At 35.7% G+C, this 17,503-nt stretch overlaps 1 long non-coding RNA gene across 2 annotated transcripts; it reads left to right on the top strand.

The window, feature by feature from the left end:
• Window positions 1-7,753: 7,753 nt before the first annotated feature.
• On the top strand, window positions 7,754-9,817 carry LOC114272176 (uncharacterized). Of its 2 annotated transcripts, XR_014334563.1 has the most exons (4): window positions 7,770-7,981; window positions 8,344-8,478; window positions 8,992-9,095; window positions 9,199-9,817. It is a non-coding gene; the product is annotated as an uncharacterized LOC114272176 (long non-coding RNA). The 2 variants fall into 2 exon arrangements; XR_003632575.2 differs by lacking the exon at window positions 8,992-9,095 and having other exon boundaries at window positions 7,754-7,981.
• The last annotated feature ends 7,686 nt before the right edge of the window (window positions 9,818-17,503 follow it).

Raw genomic sequence — 17,503 nt, 5'->3', positions numbered from 1 at the left:
TGTTTGTTGTAGAACAACTCTAAGAATCAGGTCCAGGTCAGATCTGGATTGCTTTCTCGAACCATCATCCACCATCTGCGAGCGTCATCATCTAAGGTGAATGCTGCCAACGTCACCTTCTAAGCGTTGGTGCTAGGAAAAATCTCGAACAACTTTTCCATTTCCAAAACCCATGCCTCAGCCTTCATTGGCTCTATACCCCAGAGAATCTCGGTGGTTTCATTTTCTTGAACTCCCTGATCAAAGCTATCGTGCCATCCCCATATAAGGCTGGCTGCAGAGGAACTTGCGGCACTGGAGGAAGTGGAGGCGGAACTACATTTCGGCCGTTGGTCTGCTCGGCCTGAGTCGACGTAGCACTAGCGTACTGCTGTCTTGTTTGCCTCAACTCGCGGGCCAAACCTTCAACTAATCTTTCCAGTCTGTCCAATCTGTCTTCGGGCTGATCCCGGCCAATTGGAGGTCTACCTCTCCTCCTGATGCTATGAGCATGCAAAGTGTGACTTTAAAACAAATAAGCAAATAACCATGTAGGCAAGTAACAAATAGGTATGTCAAGACAATGCACACCTCGTTCAAATAGCAAGCACCATGATGCAATCCTAACATCTTTCTAAGGGAAATCCTATGCTCTTTAGGACTCAAAGTGTGAATATCGTATACTGAGGAACTTGTGCTCTGATACCATTCTGTCACGACCCCAAACCGCCCCGAGTAGTTTGGTGCCGTGATGGCCAGTAATCCGAGATTACCGAAGGCCAACTTTCAAAAATTTAACACAATCAGAGTATAGTATGTGGGGCTCACAAATGCGGAAGCAATAAATCAAAATACAAGTGGTCCATAAGAGCAGTGCGTAAGTCCAATGAAATGGCATACATCTTTACAAAGCTTTACAATTTGAATACAACAAGGTAAAATACGTATTACATCTTGATCAAAAGGCTTCTCGAGCCGACATATACAAAATACAGTGAATACAAGCCAAGAAGCATGATTTTCAAGATTCGCCGACATAAAAGAAATGACGTCGCCGACGTGAATACAAAACAAAGCCGAGGAAACCATGGATCCAAAACAAGCTTTCAAAAACACATTCTAGGCGTCGCCGATGTCCTGCTCATCACCTACATATATATAGAGAGGGTGAGCTCGGATACTCAGTGAATGGTACTAGAAATAAAGGTTTTGCATGAATATAGCCGAAGTCTTTTCCAAACAAAATATGCCAAGACCATACGAATATTGGCCGGGATCCTTCCAGAGCGAAACACATCAAAACCTTATCAAAACAAGAGATGAACTGTATTCATATATCAAGTCTTACAAGTCTCAAGGGATGCTCGCTTGCATCGGCAAAACACAAATCAAGCTTTCCTAACAAACCAGTCCACGCGGTAAACCGTTAGTGGCAAAACAAGGACTGCACGATCCGTAATCGATTAGTCAAGGTACTGTGAAAGTTTATAGTCCTCCAGCACAAGGGACTTGTGTTACTTAAGCCCGTAGCTCCTTTTAACACGATGGTCTTGCGTTACTTAGGCCCGTAGCCCGTTTTAACACGATAGTCTTGTGTTACTTAGGCCCGTAGCCCGCTTTAACATGATAGTCTTTCCAAGAAAGGACCGTATCCTTTTATACTTAGTGCTGCGAAAGTTTAGAGTCCTCCAGCACAAGGGACTTTTCAAGGATGACATCAAAACAAAGCTTATACTTGATACATCAAAACAGAGCTATTCATTCATGCTTAACAAATACTTTCGTCAAAACAAAGCAAAGCAAGATTTATTAAAACAGTATAACATAGCTTTATTAGAAATACCACTCACATAGATCTCCTCGGGTGTAGGCTCAAAGCAAAGATCAAGGACCTACAATCACATGGCAATCACATTCTCAAAACAAGCTTTATATGCATGCAAATGATCCCGGCATTCTCACCAGATCCAAGTCAATAACAAGCAAAACATGTTGGGAGTTTAAACACTGCTTCCGTCCCATGAAAACACGCTGGGTACCAACCAGGTCTTTGCTGAGGTCCTACACCTCCTTGCCGAGGTGTGGTCCCGATGGCCTCATTCAAAAGCAAAGTCGGGAAAACCTGGGTTTCCCTTTGAAGAACATGAAGAACATGGTCACGAAGAAGATGAATGCAAAGATCATAACTTGTTACAAAAATCAGAGATTTCATTCCATGAGTTCAAAACATGGACCTGGGTACCCATATAAGAAGGTCATGCAAGAACAAACACAAAACATGGTTCTTGTTCCAAACTTTCGGATCAAAATGAGACTTTTCTTCAAGAACACATGAATACTATCTTTCTCTTCCGAAACCAACTTCAAATCGATGCATGACATGCAAAACGAATTCGATTATGCAATGCAGCTAGATGATCAATAACAACAACCAGAGTAGATTAAGATTCTTACCCCAAAGCTCGAATCTAACGGCTCAAACTCCAAAGATCAACTCAAAGATCTACTCTCTCACTCTAAAACTCCTTCTCTCTCTTCTAGAGCTTCTCTCTCTTCAAGAACAAAACTTGCAACAAAATGATACAAAAGAATGATATGTTCACAGGCCTGCCGGCTGACTTAACCTTCAGCTCGGACACGTGGCGCTACCGGGTTGGTTTAACTCAAAAGGTGACTGATTGATAAGACAAGTCTATGACAAAGTGTATTCAGCAAGCTAAGGCAAGACACATCGGCAAGTAATGACATCGGCTAAAGTCAAAGCTTCGGCAACAGGGTAACAAAGACATCGGCTAGGGAGGACGACACTTAACTAAGCTGTGCCACACCTTGGCCTGGGTGTGCCACACCTTGGTCTAGGCCAAACCTGCCCAAGGACAAGGATCACTAAGTGCAAAACATCTCGGCAACATGCCCGGGGTGAAGATGGGGGTCGACCAAGTGGTTCCAAAACAGTTCTAAGTACAAAGGTTCAGAGGTGAACTAAGCTCAAGATGACCTCGGCTACACACCAAGCAAGGAACAAAATCATGCAAGCAACACTTAAACAAAACAAGGCAAGGCAAAACTTGCAAAACAACATAACAAGACGAGATCATGCATGAATGTATGCAAGTATGACAAGAGTAAGGTGAGGGTTGCTACAATATGACCACATAGTACTCTTAAGACTAACCAATAATTTTTCGTAGCAAAACCACTCCCCACATTATAAGCATCATTGTATATCTGATGTTACATCCCTCTTATGGTATAACATTTCTCCTCTGAAACTCAATTTTTTGGTGGTTGGCTTGGAATGGGAGGGTCTAAACAGCTTCTTATTTATAGAAAATTAGGATCAATGCTAGTCTCGCTCGAAAATAGGCTAGTGTGAATGCTAGCATCAATTGTATTTTCTGTAATTCAGAAGTTGAATCAGTTGATGATGTGTTGTTGTTGTGCTCATCAGTTTGGAAGGTTTGGGGCAACTTGTTGGATTGGTGGGGTCCAGTGGGCGGTGCCTAGGTCAAGAGAGGGGTTGCTTAATTGGTGGGCTGGATTTAAGTTTAAGAAATTTGATTGGTTGATTCGGAAAGTTATTCCTTCGGCTCTGATGTGGTCCATGTTGATATTTTCAATAAAAATAAAATAATATATTATTTTAATAAATTTAATAAATTGTGAGTATAAAAGGTTTTATATCTCGTTATTTTTTTATTTAATATAATGTTAAATGGTGATTTATGGTTATCGTTAAGTGAATTTTTATTATATAAGTTACTAAGAGTGCTATACATGTATATGGTTTTCTTTGAGTTGGAAGATGCATAAGACAGAAGAAGAGATTGAAAAGATGATTCGAGAGATAAAATATTTTATGAGAGTTATATATATTTTATATTGTATTTTGGACAAGTTTGGTTCGTGACATAGTTCAAGCCTCCTATTGGTCATGAACACTAGATGAGGTACACTGTGAGCAACATAGACTTTATCTTGGAACTATTTCACTCCTGTTGTATCTTCGCAAGAGGAGGAAAAACAGTTTTAGGACAGTGATAATGCTACTCTCAAAGTCTCACAGTTACACTTCACTACACTTAATTTTGTCCATATATATTATTGTTTATTGTCATTGATATTATATAATTCATACTAATTATCTTGTTTATTATTTTGCTAGACTGACAATCTAAAACAACTTTTCTTTCTAAATTGTAGTAGATCTAGCAATGTGTTATTTGATTTTGTTTAATATATTGTTTGGCAGATTGTTTCATAAAATAAGTAATGTTTTCTTGGTTTAAAAATGATAAAATAAAACACACATATAGTGTCAGTTTTCTTGATCATTCTTCTGGAAAATTGTAATCATTTTTATGTTACCAAAAATTATTGTCATATTCTAATTGAGCATTTAAATGTCAATGATATGCTAGAAATTCATTGCTACAATATCTTCTGTGCAACTCCATGTTTGCATGTACTTGTTGATGATCTTTAAATGTCCAAGTTGAATTTTGCATGCCAATGAACCACTCATGTCACTATGACAAAATGCATCTTTGGCGATTAAAATTGGCAACTAAAAAAAAATTTGGTGGTCAAAAGTTGTGAAATTGGCAACCAAAATTTTTTTGGGGCATTTATCAATCTATCCTATTAACTAGACTTATTTACCAATAGGTCCTAACTAATAAATTTATCACTATAAAAACAAGAGACTGATAAATTTATCACTATAAATTTATTCATAAAAACAAAGAGATTGATAAATTTATTCATAAAAACAAAAGGCATAAATTTATCAATAGGACTTAATGGGTAATAAGTCTCAAAAGTAGGACCTATGGGTAATTTTTTCAAATTTGTTTAGTCAGCAAAAGTAAAATATTTAGCTACTAATATTTCTTAGTTGGGGTATATTGGTTATTGGTGACTAAAAAAAATTTAGTCGCTAAAAATGCCAGAATTGGGACTAAAAAAAAAATTTAGTCGCTGTGTATTGAGGTTTGGCTACTAAAACCATTTAGACGCCGAATGAAAAATAAAATTTATTTTTTTTCCTTTGGCGACCAAAATTTTGGTCACCAAAAGTTTATTTTTAGCGACAAAAAAAATTGAAAAAATTATGTAAATAGTCCATGTAGTTTACACGATGTGTCAATTTGGTCCCTATAGTTTCAATTTGCTCGATTTTGCCCATTAATTTAACGGATTGTGTCATTTTAGTCCAATAAATAACGGTTATTAAGTTAATTTAACGAAAAGTCAAACAATGTGTCAATTTGATTTCTGTATTTTTCACAATGTGTCAATTTAGTCCTTATCAAAATCAAAAAAATTGAAACTACATGGACCAAATTGACATATCGTATAAAGTACAAGGACCAAATTGACACATTGTTTGACCTTCCGTTAAATTAACTTAACAACCGTTATTTATTGGACTAAAATGACACAATCCGTTAAATTGAGAGGCAAAATTGAGCAAATTTAAACTACAGGAACCAAATTGACACATCATATAAGTTACAGGGACTATTTGCATAATTTATCCAAAAACATTTTAGTCACCGTATTTTGAGTTTTGGTTACTAAAACCATTTAGTTGCTGAATGGAAAATAAAAAAAATTATATTTTACCTTTATCTTCAGCAACAAAAAAGAATTTTAGTCGCCAAAGAACTAAAATTTTTGGCCAGAAACATTTCCAATATTTTGTAGGGGTTTATAAAATATTTTCAGTGACTAAAAAATTTTAGTCGCCAATAACCATCTCTACAAAATATCTCACGCTCTCACTCTCTCATCCTCTCTCATCTCTCTTTCTTTCATTCCATAGAGAGTTGCCTGCCACTGTCGCAAGGAGCACCCATCTTCGACCAGCCACCGTTGCACACGAGCACCCATCTCCGACCAGCGACAGTACCACATCGCGCATAGTTGGTATTTCTTCTTCCTCTTCCTTTTTTTTCTTCCCCTTCTGTAACGCCCTCAAAATAAACCCATAATAACCATAACATTAACATGCATTTATAAAAGAAAATGAATCATTTGAGTTATTCATCAGAGTATTCTTATTGAAAGACATCACATGTAACATCCTGCAACATCAAAATAAATGCCCTAAGGGCTTACATCTTTCCAAGCTAACACTTGGACACAAAAAGGATGAGTACTAACTCATTTACAAGTTAAGCCCTAGGCTTGAATGTTTACATGAAATCTCAAAAATAACAAAATAAACATATAACTAAAGACAAGTCTTCAAAATCCCAAACATCAAATCCTTCCAGGCTAAATCATTAAACAGTCTCATGACACTAATGTCTAAGACACATCTCACTTTCCATTATTATCAACATGGCTCAGAACCTGGCCAAACTTACAACAGTGAATTGTATATCATATTCACATTACTTCCAATATCAACAAAACAAACGAGACTCATGCTCATATCAAAACACTTCATACTTCCCATTTGATACACATTTTAGTGCTGTATCAATAATCATGTAAAAACACTTCAATATAATAAGCACACATAAAAAATGGTGCTAATGGAGTCCATCCCCTATCTCCTCCCAAACAAAAATCCGGTTTAGAGGTCCATCCCCTATCTTCCCCTAAACCGTGGAGTACATCCCCTATCTCCTCCCACACAAAACAATGTATGCAAATGCAATGCTCAATCAATACACGTATTTTCTGTATTAATGCAATAGTCAAAATTAATGACTTAACCAATGTGATTAGTTTCAGTTATTCCTAATCCACATGCAATGTCTACAACAATCACGACTATCCTCCACCGATAGCCCAAAACAGTTATTTCTAGACTGGAAATAAATATATCAACAATTCAATAGGCGAGTGATTTTAATTATCCAACTACACCATTTAATCAATGAATTCCTCAATTTCATGCATTTAACCAATTTTCCCAATTTCCTTAAATTAATTATACAAATTAATTTATTAATACAACTAAGGTTTTTCCCAAAATTACCAAAGTACTCCCAACATATCAAAATGCCAAAAAACTTAGGACAAAACTTATAGGAGGGAGTAGGAAATCCCTACCTTGAAGCGAAGAACTTGAATAGAGAAGATGACGAAAACCAAAGTGCTCCAAATCCAAGATTGTTCAGATTAAACGGAAGCCCTCGACCCACTCTATCTTTTTAACAAAGGGCTTAGGGTAGAAATACACTCTAAGTAGATCAAACCTAAGAGAGAAGGTGTGTAGGGAGAGGGAGAAGACGGTTCTAGGGTTTTAAAATCAAAAAGGAGATGAAAAATGATCCTGAAAGTCGGATCTCGGATTTTTATACCAGTCGCCCCGCTCGAGCGTGGAAACCCCCGCTCGAGCGCCACTCACGGACTCCCGCTCGAGCGGCCAAACTCCCGCTCGAGCGGCTAATGCACTCTCCCAGAAGTTTTTGCAGACAGGTCCCCGCTCGAGCGCCCAACTCCCCGCTCGAGCGTCACTCACGACTTCCAGCTCGAGCGTCCAATTCCCCGCTCGAGCGGCCAACACTACACAGGACATACTAGATGGATGTATTCCCCGCTCGAGCGTCCAAACCCCCGCTCGAGCGGACAAGCCAAAATCTGGGCAACTAGACTTGGTTCCTAAGCTCAACCAACCTGCTCCAAATCTTCCCAACACAACCCAAGACTCAAAATAAGAAAATAATGAATGACAACAACAATTATACAATGACGGAATCTACGGAACCTAAGTCCGGATACAAAAATCAAATGGGAAAAGACCGGGGTCGCTATACCTTCCCTTTTCTCTCTCTCTCTCTCTGTGAAAACTTTTTGGGTGCAAGCATTTGAATCTATGAATAGAAAGAGAAGATAAAGGAGAGCCAAAAGGAATCATTTACTGATCACTGCCGTCGCGACGCCACTGACCACCTCTCGTCTTGCCGTCATCCTCTCTCGAAGACAACACCGATCAGCTTTTCTCTCCTCTCACCCTTCTCTTTCGCCTCTCTCCTCTTGCAAGGTAAATTACAACTTTTGTCTCTCTCCTCTTGTTTCTGATTTGCTTGAATCTGGATATGTTTGTGGGTTTGTAAAGTTCAATCTAGATATTTTTGAATCTGATATGATTTTGATTTCTGATATTTCATACCCCTTTTTTATTTGCCCTTTCTAAATCTCTACTTAAATTGATACTCCAAACACAGCCGTAGTGTTTCAGATCCATATGATAATTCCGACTCTCAAACACGTTTTTTTTTTCTTTCTTTCTAAATACTCCCTGTATCATATCAGATATGATTCAATTTTTAATTGTAATATATATAGTTGATTAGATTGAGGAGAAAGTGTTTTGAGCAGGAAATTGGTTGTAATTAAGTGCAGGTGTGGCCTCCACTTGAATTGAAGAAGTTCCAGACCCTGTCTTACCTTCCTCCACTCTCTCTTGTACAATTGGGAAAAGAAGTTGATTACCTTATTTGCCTGGCATGAATTCCTTGCTTAGAATTCTCTATTGAGGTTATTTCTACCTCTTTCTTTCTTTTTTCTTCTCAACCCTTGTTCTTGTGGTGTGTGTGGCTTTTGCACTTCAACCCTAGTATAAAATTGTTTTTCAATTTTTTTTTTGTTTTTTTGTTTTTTTTTTTGTTAATAACCTAGTAAGTTGTGTGTCCAAAGATGCTGCTCTGCTTCAAAGGAAAAGGATAGTATTGTGCAAGCCTCATTGCCCATTTATTTATTTTTTGGATGTGTATGAAAATAAACAATCAAAAGTTAATCGCAATGTTAGCTTGGTTCTTCCTTTGAATGACAAAAAAAGAAGAAATTAAACTCTAGTTTGACAAATAATTCAATTAGAAGAAAGAATTGTACCTTACTGTTACTCTTATAGAATTTCCTGCAAGGGTTTATTAAGTTAAATTCTGCAATTTAATAGTAATGGGTTCTGGAGATTGGTTTAAGAATACAATTAGCTTAAAGAAAGGGAATGATGCAATTTATTCTTTTACAATTTGTTGTTTTGTAACACAGAGAAGTTGAATTTGAAAAGTGAAAATGAATATAAATACTTGAGGCAAAGCAATTGCTATTCAATTTATGGGGTTGATGATGCCGAATAGTTTCGCATCGTAATGGTATTTTTCCCTTTTGGAGTCTTATTTTTCCCTTTCCCCTTCAAGTTTAGAAATAGGGGTTGATTTATATATGAACGTCATTGTGTCTTTTTTCACTCTTCAGGAAGCTGTGGATATTGTTCATGTTAGCAAAGAGGATCAAGAAAGTGTATTTAAAATGCTCACTATAGTTTTGTGGTTGGGGAATGTCTCCTTTACCATGTTGAAAATGTCTCCTTTACAGTGATTGAACCTGTGGCTAAAATTGGACATGGCAATCCTTGTTGCAGTGAAGAGGTTTTGAAACCCCTTCAGAAAATATTGCATTGCTGATGGTGCTTCATGAATGCCATCAGTTGTTCTTATAATCAAATCAAAAATTTAGAAAACAAGCTCATAGGATTTTGGAAAAGGGAGAGGAACTATTAATAGATTAGACTAATTGTTGATATGTGCTGATATCTACTAGGGTGAATCTTTTATAGAGTAATTAAGTGTGTAGGAGCATCCACTGGTGTGTGTTTTTATCCCGGCAAACATGAGATTGAACTAAAAGTATTGTTGTTTGTTTGGATTTTGCAATGAAGCATGGAGCATCACCTACATCTATTTAAAAACCAATTTTGTTCATGATTTTAGGAATAGGTAGGCATGTAAGGAAGTGGAGTTTTTGCATTTGAACAAGTAGAAAATTTGTATTAATAGGTTGAAAGTTAGAATTATTAATTTTATAATTTTTATAATTTGCAGAGTATAATATATTAGAATTATTATTTTTATAAATGTTATAATTTGAAATGTCAATTTTATTGAATCAGTGATAATGGTTATTTTATTTTTATTTTTTTATAGATTGCTTTTGCGTGGGCTATTGTGGATATTTATTTTTGTGTATGAAGAGCATTTGTTCTGTATATGGAAGACATTTAATTTTGTACAATCCTCTGTATTGGAAATCCAGTATTTTTGTATGTAATATTTAATTTAGATGGATTATACTTGGTTGGTATGGATTTATATGACATTTGGAATATGATGTTACAAGTTAAAGTTTTTGGATAGTTGATCATGAAATGGGTATTATTGGTAATGGATTTAGATTATAATTGATAGATGTATTATTATGCATATGTACAGGTTACAGGGTGCATTGATAATGGAATGCATATAATTTAGAAATTAATGAAAAATATTCAAATAGAGCTTTTGGCGACTAAACATTTAGTAGCCAAAAAATAAAAAGGGAACTTATTGGCGACTAAACAGTTAGTAGCCAAAAAAAAATGAAAGTTTTTAGTGACTAAAAAACTTGTAGCCAAACAGGAGTTCCACGTTTTTAGCGACTAAAAAATTGGTAGCTAAAAAACTAAAGATGGCAAAAATTTTTTTTTTGGTGACTAAATATTTTCTTTTGGGCGACTAAATTTTAGTCGCCAATTCTTTTGCTGACAATTAGTCAACGACCAAACGGGTGACCAAGAATTTTAGTCGGCAAAAATCTTTGACAACTAAAAAATGACTTTTAGCGATTAAAAATTTAATTGCCAAAAGTGTAATTTGTTGTAGTGTGTTTTGGTTTTCATTTGTTATATTAGTCATATACTTGATGTAATAGCAATACATTTGATAAGCATTCTATGTGAGTGATTAGAAAATATGTAATGTATGCTTAAATATACTTGAATGGCATTTTATAATATGAAATCTATATATATATATATATATATATATTTATCAGCAAAAAAAAAAAAGAAAAAGAAGACGATATTGACGAAAAAGCGAAGTACAAAGTACAAGAACAATTACATCAATAAAGGAAGGCAAGTGCAAAAGGCATCACGATAAACAAGATCATCCGAACGAAGTTGGCACTAAAATGCATATTCTATCATTTGCTAGCATATCCTCGAGTAACATTTGATTAGCATTATATGTGAGTGATTAGAAAATACGTAATGTATGCTTAAATATACTTGAATGGCATTTTAGAATAAGAAATCTATATATAATAGTTTTAGTTATTAGGAGGATAAAGGTTATGCATTTTGTTTAGCTGTATAGAAAAACTAATTTTGGATAGATTAATTTTCTGGAAAAAGGTGGCATTTTAGAATAAGAAATCTATAAATAACAGTTTTAGTTATCAGGCGGATAAAGGTTGAGTTCAAAAAAAAAAAAAAAAAAAAAAAGAAAGAGGATAAAGGTTATGCATTTAGTTTTGCTGTACAACAAAACTAATTTTGGATAGATTAATTTTCTGGAAAAAGGTTTTGGTTGAATAATTCTCTAAATACATTTACTATTTAGTATTCCACATTTGCCTATAGGGAATTTTAATTCAATCAAAATATTTTAACTAATTGTTATATTTATTACTTGACCGTTATGACACTACAACAAAATGCACTTTTGGTGACTAAAAAAAATTTAGTCACCAAAAGTAATGGAATTGGCAACTAAAAATAATACTAGTCGGCAAAAGTCAAATATTTAGCTAGCAATTTTTTTTAGTCGGGAAATATTGATTATTGGTGACAAAAAAATTTTAGTCGCTAAAAATGCTACAATTGGCGACTAAAAAATGTTTTAGTCGCTGTATAGATAGTTTTGGCTACTAAAATTTTTTAGTTGCTGAATGAAAAATAAAAATTTACTTTCAGACTTTTGGCGACCAAAAATTTGGTTGCCAAAAATTATTTTTAGTGACTAAAAAATGTTTTAGTCGCTATATAGCTAGTTTTGACTGCTAAAATTTTTTTGTCGTTGAATAAAAACTAAAAATGTATTTTTTATCTTTGGGTTTTGGTCTCCAAAAATTTATTTTTAGTCGTCAAAGAATTAATATATTTGGAGCGAAACTTTCGATTTATAAATCTAATTGGCGAGCAAAATATTTAGTCGACAAATTACTACTTTTAGCGACTAAAACAAATTTAGTCGGCAATAGTATATAATTTAGGCTAAAATAATATTTATTAGTCAGATTTTTCGCACCTTTTTTAGCGACCAAAATAAAATTTAGTCACCAAATGGCATGAAATTATTTTCTCCTGACAAAGAAATCATTTAATCATGGAAGCTCAAAATTTTATAAAGGGTATAATTTGAAATTCGCGCCTGTGTCTCACACTTTTACCGTCTATGTATACACCGCAGCCACAGAGCCTCTCTCTTAGCAAACCTCACCACCGCAAATCAACAAACCTCATGGCGATCAAACCTCACGACTGCGCATCCTCAGCACCGTCGGTCTGCGTACGTCGCAAATCAGCACCGCCACCGCCGCTAATAGGTTTGCTCTCTCACTCCCTTTCGCTCTGTCGCTCTGTCGCTCTCTGTCTCGCTCTCGGTATCTCTCTCTCTCTCTCTCTCTCTACCCCTTTTTCTATTTCCCCAACTGTGAACTCTTGCTCTAGGGTTGTTTATTCTACCCATTCAATTTAATTTTGTCTTCATTTCTGAAATGGGTTTGTTTGAAGTGGTTTCGTTACTAGAGTTTTATGGGTTTAATGTTGTAAATGGGTTTGATACATTTCCCCCTATTTTTCCTTTCTTTCTCATTAGTTTCAAAGTAAGTTTGTGGTTATGTATATTATCTATGAACCTCATAATACTTCATTTGCATTCCTGTAATCATGTTCTTGGTGACATTTATAGAAAAAAATAAACTTCATTTTTTAGTAATTTTAAATTTCATTTATGGCATTTTCCTCAGCTGTGGAACTGAAATGGTTTATGATTCAAACACACGCCTGATTACATTTCCTGAAGGAAGTAAAGCTTGAGTGGAGGTAGATTCCCTATTTGACCTTTAATCTCTTTCCAACCATGACATCAGAATTCATAAGAAAGCAAAAATCTTCAACTATATTCATGTAGTGAGCGAAGTCAAATGGCCTAATTTATGGCCATACATAATAGAGCAACACATTATTATTCAAGTGTACATATTAGTTGATGGCCTAATTTTAAATGTTAGATTGAACATAATTATATTCAGTACTTGACTTTTTCATAAAAAAGATTACATCTTTTGTATCTCCTACAGCCTACAGGATACTAAAAACAATGAATTGATACAAAATCCAATACCCAATTTGACAACTATAATTACAAATTAATTCAGTATTTGTTTTGATTCGTTTGGTTGTTTTAAACTCTGTGAAATGGGAAGACTATGAAGCTAAAAAAGTTAAGGATTTATACGTAAACTAAGGCAAGCTTAATTGCGGCAAGAATTTGAGACCTGGAAAACCTCAAGTCGCCATTTTTCTTGCATGATACATTGGTTTGTAAGAAAAAAAAATTAAAATGACAAACTAATTTATATTACATTTTCTGTTGTCTTAAAGGCTAGGTTATGGCACTTGTCCATTAATATGTAATTCCCAATAATATGTCATTAACTTTGTGATGTTGATATTGCTTCTCTAAAATGCTAACTCTTTGTTAAAAATATTTACTCTTTGTTGATATTCTATTATTAAAAGGGAACAACAATTTTGGTGTCATGAAGCCACTCCTCAGAAACTTTTCTCAATTTCCCCTAAAAGGACCTTAACTTTTTACACTTACATCAATTTTAATTAGGGGTAAAATAATAAATTAAAACAATCAATTTCACTTTTCCGCTTCCCACTCTCCACGTCTCCTTATTGCAGTTACAATATCTTCACTGAAAAGTTTTGAATATTTCATTGCATTTTGCATTTGTTTTGATTTCACTGAAAAGTTCTGAATCAGTTACTCCCCACGTCTCCAAGCTGCTGTGAAGTTAAATCAGTATCAACATCTTCACTAAAAAGTTCTAAAAAAACATGCTTTTCATGGAACTGCATTTGTTTTGATGGATGCTAGGCAGAGTCTCTTTTGAAAGCGTCCCTACGGATATGTGACTGGTTGTAAACGCCCTTTGATGATGTGGAGATGGGTTACAAGACCCTAGGTTCCAGATGGATTCATAATCACATTTTATAGAAAATGTTGGGTTTGTACAGAGAGATTTCTTGGGCTTCTATTTTCTATTTGGTATGTTTTTATATTTTTCTATTCAATTTTATAAATGGGTGTTGGTGCAATTTATTTATTTAGTTGTTATCCCCTATTTCACTTTGTTAATTTTTGGTTTTTTTTCTATTTTGTATGTTTCTTTCCCTGTTTCTTTCCCTGCAATTTCTTTTTAAATTTCATCAAAGTTGATTAAAAAAAGTGTGTGTTGAGAATTTAGTGAATGATTTGGTTCATACTTAATTTAGTGAAAAACTTGTCTCTCATCTCTTATTGGATTTGACATAGATTTGATGAAATGACTGGAGCATATTTTTAACCATTTTTTCATCAAATTTGAATTTGATAAAAAAAATAATAATAATAATTTGATGATGGATTGGAAATGCCAACTCTAAGAGCAAATTCAATTTGTTTCAACCTTTTGCAATTCAATTTCAGGAGCAACAATCCATCCTCTTCTTCTTGCCTTTTATATAGATGTATAGAATTAATTATTTAGTTTGTGCGAATCTGATTTTTTATTTCTTTGCAGGCAATTTTTCCGGGTATGTGGTTGACAGAAGTAACACCAGATACATACAAAGTTCCTGATGAACCCGAACCAGGGAAGGTAACATTTTCAATTCTTTTATCATTTTGTTTGATCACTTGTCCATTTTGTTGTGAATATTCAGATTATCAGCCTTGAATTTATTTATTTATTTATTATTATTGTTTGTGCAGGGGCAGAGATGAAGGGTTCGATGATTTATTGGTTGCATCATCTTGATGCTTTCTTAATAATATTTGCTTATCTACCAAAAAAAAAAAAAACTTCTTTTTTGTCATTCTTTATTTTGCCTGATGTAAGACACAATAGAGTCGTTAAAGAATGATGTAAAGTATCAAAGGAAAATGTTTGACCAGGCTGTTCAACTAGTTCACCCTAGTGGAGTTTTAGTGTATTCCGCATAAGTGTACATTTTTTTAAAATTAATATTTTTTTATGAGTATAATATTTTGTAACGGCACCCAATTGGTGCAATCTGGAAAAAAAAAAAAAAAACTACACATCAATCCTTTTTCAAAGGTCTATAAAATCTAAAAGATGGTCTAAAGACAGAGAACTGGCCATACAAAATAGATAAAAACTATGCAGCACGGACATATGATACGACATGGACAAGCTGACACGTTGATTTGCAAAAAAGGTAGGACACAACATGCTTGGGACACATTTGAAATTATACTTCTACCAGTTTATTATATGTCATACAAATATCTTGCTTGATAATCGTCAGTTACCACCCTTCTATTCAACCTCCCATTCCAATGAGAGGTAGGGTAAATATCTTGGTTGTAGGTTGGGAATATTTGAAAGGTAGGTAAGGCATTTGAATAGAAGGAAGGGACTATTTTTAAAGGTGGTGAGATTAGATTGTTGGTTTAGGAGTGGTAAAATGCATGAAGAGAAGAAGAGAGGGGAGGGGTGTTCCTTGATGTTAAGTGCCAAAGGTGAATTTGTCATTGGGTTGACAAACTCTTTGATCAATATGATGTCCTCCTTTCTTTACTATACCTCCTTTTTCTAAGGTCTGGTTGACCAACTCATAAACTAGTTGATAATCTTGGTTGACCAAGGTTGAGGCTTGATGATTCAATTGATTTTCTTCAATCTAAATCATCTCTCCAAGTGTGAAGTAAGTTTTGTCTTCTATATGTTGTTTTGGGAAGCTTGGCATTGGACTTGTGAACTACAAAGCAGGATGTGTAGCAAACAAGGAATCATGCATTAGGTAAAGAAGTTTTTGGTTTTCTGAGCTACAAAACAATGTAAACAACGTATGGTTCCTGAAACAGCCCTCGAACCACTGTGTGGCTCTCACAGACAACTTTCCCATGACAAATAGGACTTGTGACAACTGACGAAATGTAATTCAGACCTATAGGTTGGGAGTTAGAGGGAAATACGCCCTAAACTTAGTAGAAAAAGGGCTTTCCGGGGGTAAAAATTCAAAACAGCCCCTGAACCACTATGTGGCTCTCATGGACAACTTCCCCATGACAAATAGGACTTATGACAACTGACATAATGTAATTCGGACCCATAGGTTGGGAATTAGAGCCGAATACGCCCTAAACTTGGTCGAAAAAGGGCTTTTCGGGGACGAAAATTCAAAACAGCCCCCGAACCACCGTGTGGCTCTCACGGACAGCTTCCCCATCACAAATAGGACTTGTGACAACTGACGAAATGTAATTCGGACCTGTAGATTGGGAGTTAGAGTCGAATACGCCCTAATCTTAGTCGAAAAAGGGCTTTTCGGGAGAGAAAATTCAAAATAGCCCCTGAACCACCGTGTGGCTCTCACGGACAGCTTCCCCATGAAAAATAGGACTTGTGACAACTTACAAAATGTAATTCGGACCCGTAGATTAGAAGTTAGAGACGAATACGCCCTAAACTTAGTCGAAAAAGGGCTTTTCGGGGGTAAAAATTCAAAACAGCCCCCGAACCACCATGTGGCTCTCATGGACAGCTTCTCCATGACAAATAGGACTTGTGACAACTGACGGAATGTAATTTGGACCAATAGGTTGGAAGTTAGAGCCGAATACGCCCTAAAATTAGTCGAAAAAGGGCTTTCCAGGGGCAAAAATTCAAAACAGCCCCCAAACCACCGTGACTCTCACAAATAGCTTTCCCATGACAAATAAGACGTGTGACAACTGACGGAATGTAATTCAGACCCATAGGTTGGGAGTTAGAGCCGAATACGCCCTAAACTTGGTCGAAAAAGGGCTTTCTGGGGGCGAAAATTCAAAATAACCCTTCGAACCACCGTGTGGCTCTCACGGACAGCTTCCCCAATGATAAATAGGACTTGTGACAACTAACGGAATGTAATTTAGACCCGTAGATTGGGCGTGAGAGCCGAAAATGCCTTAAGCTTAACTGAAAAAGGGCGTTAAGGGAGCGAAAAAGCGAAATAGGCCCGGAACCACTGTAGGGATGCCATGGCTATCTTCCCCATGACAAATAGGACCTGTGATAATAGATGGAATGTAATTAGCACACTTACTACGGGAGTTGGAGTCGAAAATGCATTAAGCTTAATCGAAAAATGGCATTAAGGGGGAAAAAATGTGAATCAGCCCCCGAACCACCGTACGGATGTCACGACCACCTTCCCATGACAAATAGGACCTATGACAATAGATGGAATGTAATTAGCACGTGTAGGTTGGGAGTTAGAGCCAAAAACGCCTTAAACTAAACCGAAAAAGGGCATTAAGGGGGCGAAAGAGCGAAACAGCTTCCAAACCAGCGTACAAATGTCACGGCCACCTTTCCTGTGGTAAATAGGACCTGTAACAACAGACAAAATGTAATTAGCACGTTTATGTTGGGAGTTAGAGCCGAAAACGCGTTTAACTTA

The sequence above is a fragment of the Camellia sinensis genome, chromosome 7, assembly GCF_055761805.1.
Source record: "Camellia sinensis isolate YWXY chromosome 7, ASM5576180v1, whole genome shotgun sequence".
NCBI lineage: Eukaryota > Viridiplantae > Streptophyta > Magnoliopsida > Ericales > Theaceae > Camellia > Camellia sinensis.
The sequence above is the reverse complement of the archived record's forward strand: the minus strand, read 5'-3'. Positions and strand labels throughout refer to the sequence as shown.